The 11,209-nt window shown below is 51.0% G+C and overlaps 1 long non-coding RNA gene across 1 annotated transcript in view; it reads right to left on the bottom strand.

Annotated features, from left to right (window-relative positions):
• Positions 1 to 1,209: 1,209 nt before the first annotated feature.
• LOC134947419 (uncharacterized) overlaps positions 1,210 to 11,209 on the bottom strand; it is a 310,779-nt gene continuing 300,779 nt past the window's right edge. Inside the window, exon 4 of the long non-coding RNA XR_010182549.1 lies at positions 1,210 to 2,393. This is a non-coding gene — a long non-coding RNA (uncharacterized LOC134947419). The remainder of the gene's footprint in view (positions 2,394 to 11,209) is intronic.

The raw sequence follows: 11,209 nt of genomic DNA, 5'->3' as shown, positions 1-11,209 counted from the left end.
TTCGAGTATGTTTTGGAACTACTGTCCCCCGCAATAACCATGCAGACCACCAGGTTCCGTAAGCCCATTGAGCCAGCCAGGAGATTAGCGATTGCTCTCTGGTGGTATGCTACCCCTGGAGAGTATCGCACAGTTTCCAGTTTATTTGGAGTAGGGATTGGCACGGTCTGCAAGATTGTCTACCAGGTCACGCGGGCATTGCTGGATACCATGTACCATCGCTTTATTTCCTTGCCACAAGGACAGCGACTATAAAAAGGGTTTAAGAAGCGTGGCTACCCACAGTGTGCTGGTGCCATAGATGGGACCCACATCCCCATCATCGCCCCCCGTGACAACCCAGCAGACTATTACAATCGTAAGGGTTGGCATTCCATTGTTCTGCAAGCGGTAGTGGACCACAAATACTGGTAAGCACTGTTTCACTAATGTGTTTGAAATAGGCTTGGCCTGTTTTATGATAATGCATAAACCTTTATTTTTAGTTTCACAGATGTCTTCATAGGGTGGCCCGGACGGTCACATGATGCAAGGGTTCTCGCCAACTCCGATCTTTACAGTATTGCTGAGGACAAGCTTGGTGGATGGCTTTTCCCTCGAGAGGTAAGATTATTTACTACTTAAACTGAAATGTTTGCCCATAAACCAATAGTCAAGTTTTACCCCTGTAATAATATTAATGTTTTATTAACAGAAATCGGTGATCGTACATGGTGTGGACATCCCGGTCCATCTCATTGGTGATGCAGCATACCCATTACAGCGCTGGCTAATGAAGGGCTACACCCAGCATGTTCACTTATCCCCCGAACAGACATCATATACCCCTGCCCTAAGTTCGGCCCGTATGGCAGTGGAGAATGCGTTTGGGCGTTTAAAAGGACGCTGGCGCTGCCTCATGAAGAGGAATGATGTGGACTTGAAAATAATGCCAGATATAGTAGCGGCCTGCTGCATTCTCCATAACATATGTGAGATTCAAAAGGAAAACTTTCTCCCCGAGTGGAATATACATGATCATGGGGCGGGGGTCGCTGTACATGATGCACCAGGCTTGGTGGGGGGGCATGACGCTGCCAGCGAGTGCATAAGGGCCACCATTGCAGCTAATCTTCAAACAATGTTGCAGTAGAGAAGACAGAGAAGTTTTTGTGTGCAAACAATTTTTGTTTATTTCGTTTTTCAGTTATAAAAATTTGGTTCAAAAGTTGTTATTATATTTTTTCTTTTAAACAGTTGGCACACATTTTCTGAGGTAACAATATAAAATATTTAAGTGCAAACATGTCACTGTAAAATTCTACATAACGCAAGGGGTCTTCAACATGTGTCCCTCCAGCTGTTGTGGAACAACATGTACCAGCATGTGTTGCTATGTGTTTCCACAACAGCTAGAGGGCCACATGGTGAAGACACCTGCCCTGAGGTAAAAGTGTAAAGTGCAAACAGGGCACTCTGTAAAAAAAAAACCCTAATGTTTGGTTTGGCAGGTATCGGGTTACCCCCAATATTTGGATCACACTGCCCACATTTTCTGAGGTAACATTATAAAATATTTAAGTGCAAACATGTAAAATTCCACATAACGCAAGGGGTCTTTAACATGTGTCCCTCCAGCTGTTGTGGAACAACATGTACCAGCATGTGTTGCTATGTGTTTCCACAACAGCTAGAGGGCCACATGGTGAAGACACCTGCCCTGAGGTAAAAGTGTAAAGTGCAAACAGGGCACTCTGTAAAAAAAAAACCCTAATGTTTGGTTTGGCAGGTATCGGGTTACCCCCAATATTTGGATCGCACTGCCGCACATTTCCTGAGGTAACAATATAAAAAGGTAGCCCCAATATCTGGATCCCACTGCCCATTTTCTGAGGTAACAATATAAAAGTTTAAAGTGCCAACAGGGCACTCTGTAAAATCAAAATAATGTTTGCATTTGTAGGTATCAGGGTTGAGGATACAGTGCAAACAGAACCTTAAAACACAAACATTGTTTTATAACCCGCTGCTCTAAGGCAGTTGTCTATATACCCGAAATTCTGAGGATTGCGGGATTTGTGTTGGGGGATTTGAGGGAGGCTCATAGTTGTATGGACCATATGGGTGCTGTGGGTAGGCTGTGTCTTGCTGTTGTGTTTGTGTGGTATTCCCTATGGTACGTGCAAACGTGCGTTCAAAAAATGTCATCTGCCTATCATGCATGGTCATTAACTGCCTCATAAAAGTTTGATGCATTTCTTTTTCTGACGCAAGAAATCTCTCAAGACGTGCATCTTCCTGGGCATTGAGCTCACTATCTGCCTCACGCAGGTGATCCACGATAATGGACTTCATTGCTTTGACCGTTTGTTCTGTTTTGTTCAGTTTCTTTTTCCGCTGTGGAACGTTGTAGACTGTGAAGGAGATGAAACAGAATGTAAGCAACAATATAAAAATAGCAGTGGTAGCATATACGTGTTTGTGGCCTTCTCCCACCTGCACACTAGCTATACTCTGCAAGTGCAACATTACCATGATTCTATTAAAAAATAGCAGTGGTAGCATATACGTGTTTGTGGCCTTCTCCCACCTGCACACTAGCTATACTCTGCAACATTACCATGATTCTATAAAAAAAATAGCAGTGGTAGCATATACGTGTTTGTGGCCTTCTCGCACCTGCACACTAGCTATACTCTGCAACATTACCATGATTCTATTAACAAATAGCAGTGGTAGCATATACGTGTTTGTGGCCTTCTCCCACCTGCACACTAGCTATACTCTGCAACATTACCATGCCTTTACATTTAGGGACTGCTGCAACTGTATTTGTAATGGTAATACTTACTATTTGAGCGCAAAGTCGTGGTCTTGGGGGGTTGCGACGTCTCCGCCTGAGACTGTGGTACGTCCTCAATAGTGGCACTGATGGAATCATCATTGACGGTCGAGTCTTCGAAACTGCTGTCCGATATAAGCAGCGGGGATGATGGGCTGCATTGTGAGCTGGGAAGGCTGTGCTGTGTTTCGTCACAGTCCTCGTCGACTGACATCTGGCGACTGGCAGAGCTGGATGACGATAGTGCTATGGGATTTGTTATCGCAGTTTTGCCGAAGACACTATAGCATAGGTCATAATATGGCTATTCCATACGCCCAGCACCACTTTTCTTGCGGTTATGGTCGTGTACTTTGGTGAATTGTCTGCGTAGTGCCTTCAATTTGTTAACGACTTGTTGCTGGGTTTTTTATATGCCCCTTTCTGCCAGCATAAGGGATATGTTCTTGTAGACGATAGCATCCTTAACTGTTCCAGTCACCTGCCTTCTTATTTCTTCCTCTCCCTGAATATTAAGCAGCTCTTTGATCTCTGTGTCTGACCAGGTATGGCTAGCCATGTTGCTGTGCTGGAGCTTCTGCTGCTGTATATTGTCTGTTTGTTTGGAAGCTGCTGCAATAAAAATATCTGTATGTACCCAGCGCGACTTCAGAGTGTTTTGTTTGCAAGCTGCCTCAATGCCTGCATGTGCCCAGCGTAGTGTTGTTTGCTGCTGCGGTGCCTGCATGTGCCCAGCGTGTCTCCCAGGGATGACATCATCTTCCAGTGCCCCAGAAGCAGCCAATCAGCGTCTCAGAGCATTACTCGGGTCTGAAAACACGTGTAATGACCGTTTCCACTGCACCGCTATCCGTGTCATTACCGTGTTCTACCCAGGTAAATAGCCGGGTTGGATTCCCGGGTCACTCAACCCGTGTTGACCCGTTTCCACCTACTAAAAATCTGTGTCGATGCGCGCCCCCGTGCAAAAACACGGGTAAAAACAGCTAGTGGAAAAGGGGTATAAGTCTGTCTCTCCTACACACCTCTCCCAGTTACACCTCTGCCCTCATCTCCCTTCACACTCCCGTCCGCCCTCTTCGTGCCACGAACTCTGCTCCCAACTGGTTACTTCTTTCCACTCCTGCCTTCAAGATTTTGCGTGTGCTGCTCCCTACTTCTGGAACTCTCTCCCTATCAGACTCATCATTTCAATACAAAACTTAATCTGGACTCTCAAGATGCAAAGCCATTCAACTCTCATCCTAACCCACCACTCCACGCTCACTGTCTTCCCAATCTGTGTCACCCCTGTCTGTCTGCCCCTCCTCTTTAAAATGTAAGCTCTCACGAGCAGGGCCCTCTTGCCTCACGTGCTTCTCCTTCCCACACTAATAACATCATCTACTCCATACACCTAAGCCTTGCTTTCTGACACCCTGCTGCTATGGTCACTGATACAGAAATGTTTATATGCCATGTTCTTGTCCTGAGTTGTATTGTACTGTGTAAGTCACTCTTTTCTTCCTATGCTCATTTATGCACTTTGTTAGGCGCTGCAGAACCCTTGTGGCGCCATAAAAATTAAGGATAATAATAACATTATGTGATTACGGCAACAAGCCCCCACCTAGTTCATTCATGAAGTGGGTGGGATCTGGGAGTGTTCTTTACTCTTCTGGGAGTCAGGGAGACTTCCCTGAAATTCGGGAGTCTCCTGGTCATTCCGGGACAGTAGGAGTAGTAAATGTGCATGTAAATTACAGTAAGCAGTAGATAGAATTTCTGTGTGGACCAAAAGTAACTTCTCCTCGCCCGAAATAGTACATCTTCTCACACACCTGCAATCCCTGGATGTCAGACGTGATCAGTGCACCATGCAGAAAGACTGAGCAAGAGGCGACAGAGTGTTCTGTACCATTGCTAATGCACGATCCAAGATCCCTACAGCACAATGCAAGACTGTACTGAATGAATAAACAGTTTTCCCACTACTTATATACAGAGAGGGAGACACGGACTCCTCAGTGGCAGGCCACGCTCAGCCGTCCTACAGGAGAAGCCAACAAGAGCAGTTATGGAATATTCCAGGATGAGACAGTCTTCTCTCCGCTACACCAATGTCTGACGTGGCTGCAGATGTAACTGTGCAGTCGCTGCTCACGTTTCAGTCTGCGGTCACAGTGATGGTAATTATTATGGGAACAGAAATGACAGAACCCAGCGTTTCTCTCCGGCCACTATGGCCAGCAATGGTTATACTGCGACAGCGAATTAAATGGGACTGGAGAACAGCTGTGCCGCACCCCCCTCCCGGCAGTGTCAGGATCAGTCTGACCCCTCATGGGACGTTGCTCTACTGGTATCCTAAGAGCCTGTTGCCCTGAGACCTGGGCTGATCATCCTGGAGACATCTTTATTTTAGACTGGAGACCAGATCTCCGGGACCAAAGGTTCTGGAAGAATCGCCCAGTCCAGATTTACTTGATCCGGTATGAAGAGGGGGCTGTGCATGGACAGGGGAGAAATGACCTGCGCTGATTCATATGGGAGAATCAAAGGACCGGTCAGAGGAATCCAATAACCGTCACCGGCAAAGAGGTGCTGAAGCAGCTACACACTACCCAGATGTAAGTGGCTCCTGGCGCCGTGAAAAAGCTTGGTGGTGGCAGCGACAACTCTCCTACAACTGGGGACAGTTGTGTCTTCAGTTACGCTAACTGGATAAAAAAAGAAATCACTGTGCAAAAGTGAATCATACCGCTGGCGGGGTCACTGCTGTAACTCTTCTACACCGGCGGGGTCACTGCTGTAACTCTTCTACACCGGCGGGGTCACTGCTGTAACTCTTCTACACCGGCGGGGTCACTGCTGTAACTCTTCTACACCGGCGGGGTCACTGCTGTAACTCTTCTACACCGGCGGGGTCACTGCTGTAACTCTTCTACACCGGCGGGGTCACTGCTGTAACTCTTCTACACCGGCGGGGTCACTGCTGTAACTATTCTACACCGGCGGGGTCACTGCTGTAACTCTTCTACACCGGCGGGGTCACTGCTGTAACTATTCTACACCGGCGGGGTCACTGCTGTAACTCTTCTACACCGGCGGGTTCACTGCTGTAACTCTTCTACACCGGCGGGGTCACTGCTGTAACTCTTCTACACCGGCGGGGTCACTGCTGTAACTCTTCTACACCGGCGGGTTCACTGCTGTAACTCTTCTACACCGGCGGGGTCACTGCTGTAACTATTCTACACCGGCGGGTTCACTGCTGTAACTCTTCTACACCGGCGGGGTCACTGCTGTAACTCTTCTACACCGGCGGGGTCACTGCTGTAACTCTTCTACACCGGCGGGGTCACTGCTGTAACTATTCTACACCGGCGGGGTCACTGCTGTAACTCTTCTACACCGGCGGGTTCACTGCTGTAACTCTTCTACACCGGCGGGGTCACTGCTGTAACTCTTCTACACCGGCGGGGTCACTGCTGTAACTATTCTACACCGGCGGGTTCACTGCTGTAACTCTTCTACACCGGCGGGGTCACTGCTGTAACTCTTCTACACTGGCGGGGTCACTGCTGTAACTCTTCTACACTGGCGGGGTCACTGCTGTAACTCTTCTACACCGGCGGGGTCACTGCTGTAACTCTTCTACACTGGCGGGGTCACTGCTGTAACTCTTCTACACCGGCGGGGTCACTGCTGTAACTATTCTACACCGGCGGGTTCACTGCTGTAACTCTTCTACACCGGCGGGGTCACTGCTGTAACTATTCTACACCGGCGGGGTCACTGCTGTAACTCTTCTACACCGGCGGGGCCACTGCTGTAACTCTTCTACACTGGCGGGGTCACTGCTGTAACTCTTCTACACCGGCGGGTTCACTGCTGTAACTCTTCTACACCGGCGGGGTCACTGCTGTAACTATTCTACACCGGCGGGTTCACTGCTGTAACTTTTCTACACCGGCGGGGTCACTGCTGTAACTATTCTACACCGGCGGGTTCACTGCTGTAACTCTTCTACACCGGCGGGGTCACTGCTGTAACTCTTCTACACTGGCGGGGTCACTGCTGTAACTCTTCTACACCGGCGGGGTCACTGCTGTAACTCTTCTACACCGGCGGGGTCACTGCTGTAACTCTTCCACACCGACGGGGTCACTGCTGTAACTCTTCCACACCGACGGGGTCACTGCTGTAACTCTTATTCTACACCGGCGGGTTCACTGCTGTAACTCTTCTACACCGGCGGGGTCACTGCTGTAACTCTTCTACACCGGCGGGGTCACTGCTGTAACTCTTCTACACCGGCGGGGTCACTGCTGTAACTCTTCTACACCGGCGGGGTCACTGCTGTAACTCTTATTCTACACCGGCGGGTTCACTGCTGTAACTCTTCTACACCGGCGGGGTCACTGCTGTAACTATTCTACACCGGCGGGTTCACTGCTGTAACTCTTCTACACCGGCGGGGTCACTGCTGTAACTATTCTACACCGGCGGGGTCACTGCTGTAACTCTTCTACACCGGCGGGGTCACTGCTGTAACTATTCTACACCGGCGGGGTCACTGCTGTAACTCTTCTACACCGGCGGGTTCACTGCTGTAACTCTTCTACACCGGCGGGGTCACTGCTGTAACTCTTCTACACCGGCGGGGTCACTGCTGTAACTATTCTACACCGGCGGGTTCACTGCTGTAACTCTTCTACACCGGCGGGGTCACTGCTGTAACTCTTCTACACTGGCGGGGTCACTGCTGTAACTCTTCTACACTGGCGGGGTCACTGCTGTAACTCTTCTACACCGGCGGGGTCACTGCTGTAACTCTTCTACACTGGCGGGGTCACTGCTGTAACTCTTCTACACCGGCGGGGTCACTGCTGTAACTATTCTACACCGGCGGGTTCACTGCTGTAACTCTTCTACACCGGCGGGGTCACTGCTGTAACTATTCTACACCGGCGGGGTCACTGCTGTAACTCTTCTACACCGGCGGGGCCACTGCTGTAACTCTTCTACACTGGCGGGGTCACTGCTGTAACTCTTCTACACCGGCGGGTTCACTGCTGTAACTCTTCTACACCGGCGGGGTCACTGCTGTAACTATTCTACACCGGCGGGTTCACTGCTGTAACTTTTCTACACCGGCGGGGTCACTGCTGTAACTATTCTACACCGGCGGGTTCACTGCTGTAACTCTTCTACACCGGCGGAGTCACTGCTGTAACTCTTCTACACTGGCGGGGTCACTGCTGTAACTCTTCTACACCGGCGGGGTCACTGCTGTAACTCTTCTACACCGGCGGGGTCACTGCTGTAACTCTTCCACACCGACGGGGTCACTGCTGTAACTCTTCCACACCGACGGGGTCACTGCTGTAACTCTTATTCTACACCGGCGGGTTCACTGCTGTAACTCTTCTACACCGGCGGGGTCACTGCTGTAACTCTTCTACACCGGCGGGGTCACTGCTGTAACTCTTCTACACCGGCGGGGTCACTGCTGTAACTCTTCTACACCGGCGGGGTCACTGCTGTAACTCTTATTCTACACCGGCGGGTTCACTGCTGTAACTCTTCTACACCGGCGGGGTCACTGCTGTAACTATTCTACACCGGCGGGTTCACTGCTGTAACTCTTCTACACCGGCGGGGTCACTGCTGTAACTATTCTACACCGGCGGGGTCACTGCTGTAACTCTTCTACACCGGCGGGGTCACTGCTGTAACTATTCTACACCGGCGGGGTCACTGCTGTAACTCTTCTACACCGGTGGGTTCACTGCTGTAACTCTTCTACACCGGCGGGGTCACTGCTGTAACTCTTCTACACCGGCGGGGTCACTGCTGTAACTATTCTACACCGGCGGGTTCACTGCTGTAACTCTTCTACACCGGCGGGGTCACTGCTGTAACTCTTCTACACTGGCGGGGTCACTGCTGTAACTCTTCTACACTGGCGGGGTCACTGCTGTAACTCTTCTACACCGGCGGGGTAACTGCTGTAACTCTTCTACACTGGCGGGGTCACTGCTGTAACTCTTCTACACCGGCGGGGTCACTGCTGTAACTATTCTACACCGGCGGGTTCACTGCTGTAACTCTTCTACACCGGCGGGGTCACTGCTGTAACTATTCTACACCGGCGGGGTCACTGCTGTAACTCTTCTACACTGGCGGGGCCACTGCTGTAACTCTTCTACACTGGCGGGGTCACTGCTGTAACTCTTCTACACCGGCGGGTTCACTGCTGTAACTCTTCTACACCGGCGGGGTCACTGCTGTAACTATTCTACACCGGCGGGTTCACTGCTGTAACTTTTCTACACCGGCGGGGTCACTGCTGTAACTATTCTACACCGGCGGGTTCACTGCTGTAACTCTTCTACACCGGCGGGGTCACTGCTGTAACTCTTCTACACTGGCGGGGTCACTGCTGTAACTCTTCTACACCGGCGGGGTCACTGCTGTAACTCTTCTACACCGGCGGGGTCACTGCTGTAACTCTTCCACACCGACGGGGTCACTGCTGTAACTCTTCCACACCGACGGGGTCACTGCTGTAACTCTTATTCTACACCGGCGGGTTCACTGCTGTAACTCTTCTACACCGGCGGGGTCACTGCTGTAACTCTTCTACACCGGCGGGGTCACTGCTGTAACTCTTCTACACCGGCGGGGTCACTGCTGTAACTCTTCTACACCGGCGGGGTCACTGCTGTAACTCTTATTCTACACCGGCGGGTTCACTGCTGTAACTCTTCTACACCGGCGGGGTCACTGCTGTAACTCTTCTACACCGGCGGGGTCACTGCTGTAACTCTTCTACACCGGCGGGGTCACTGCTGTAACTCTTCTACACCGGCGGGGTCACTGCTGTAACTCTTCTACACCGGCGGGGTCACTGCTGTAACTCTTCTACACCGGCGGGGTCACTGCTGTAACTCTTCTACACCGGCGGGGTCACTGCTGTAACTCTTCTACACCGGCGGGATCACTGCTGTAACTATTCTACACCGGCGGGGTCACTGCTATAACTCTTCTACACCGGCGGGATCACTGCTGTAACTATTCTACACCGGCGGGGTCACTGCTGTAACTATTCTACGCCGGCGGGGTCACTGCTGTAACTCTTCTAGACCGGCGGGGTCACTGCCGTAACTCTTCTACGCCGGCGGGTTCACTGCCGTAACTCTTCTACACTGGCGGGGTCACTGCTGTAACTCTTCTACACCGGCGGGGTTACTGCTGTAACTCTTCTACACCGGCAGGGTCATTGCTGTAACTCTTCTATGCCGGCGGGGTCACTGCTGTAACTCTTCTACGTCGGTGGGGTCACTGCTGTAACTCTTCTACACCTGCCGCGTCACTACCGTAACTCTTCTACGACGGCGGGGTCACTGCCGTAACTCTTCTACACCGGCAGGGTCACTGCTGTAACTCTTCTACACCGACGGGGTCACTGCTGTAACTCTTCTACACCGGCGGGGTCACTGCTGTAACTCTTCTACACCGGCGGGGTCACTGCTGTAACTCTTCTACACCTGCCGCGTCACTACCGTAACTCTTCTACGACGGCGGGGTCACTGCCGTAACTCTTCTACACCGGCAGGGTCACTGCTGTAACTCTTCTACGCCGGCAGGGTCACTGCTGTAACTCTTCTACGCCGGTGGGGTCACTGACGTAATTTTTCTATGCCGGCAGGGTCACTGCTGTAACTCTTCTACACCTGCCGCGTCACTGCTGTAACTCTTCTACACCTGCCGCGTCACTGCTGTAACTCTTCTACGCCGGCGGGTCACTCCCGTAACTCTTCTACACCGACAGGGTCACTGCCGTATCTCTTCTACGCCGGCAGGGTCACTGCCGTAACTCTGTAACTCTTCTACGCCGGTGGGGTCACTGCCGTAACTCTTCTACACCGGCGGGGTCACTGCTGTAACTCTTCTACACCTGCCGCGTCACTGCTGTAACTCTTCTACGCCGGCAGGGTCACTGCCGTAACTCTTCTACACCGGTGGGGTCACTGCTGTAACTCTTCTACACCGGCAGGGTCACTGTTGTAACTCTTCTTTGTGTGTCTGCGGGAGCTGGGAGAAGTGGGAAATTCCTTGGCGAATACGGATTTTGACTATTTGCCTCAAGGTGTAGAGGGAACACATATAAATGGACGATAGCTGCTTGGATAGAGGAACCCAGCATGGCTAATAAAGACATCATTTAAGACATGATGGAAATTTGAAATGAATGAAGGAGGAGGTGGAGCTGAGGTGGTCGCGGTTTGGACCCTGAAGTGGCAACATTCCCCCCCCCCCCCAGCTCTGAGATTAGCCGACAATCACACAGTAAGGCGTCACCCATGTATGTGCAGCTGAAGTTCCGTACAGCACACAGCT

Source organism: Pseudophryne corroboree, chromosome 8 (assembly GCF_028390025.1).
Source record: "Pseudophryne corroboree isolate aPseCor3 chromosome 8, aPseCor3.hap2, whole genome shotgun sequence".
Lineage (NCBI taxonomy): Eukaryota > Metazoa > Chordata > Amphibia > Anura > Myobatrachidae > Pseudophryne > Pseudophryne corroboree.
Note: the sequence above shows the minus strand (reverse complement) of the source record. Positions and strands in the feature narration are given on the sequence as shown.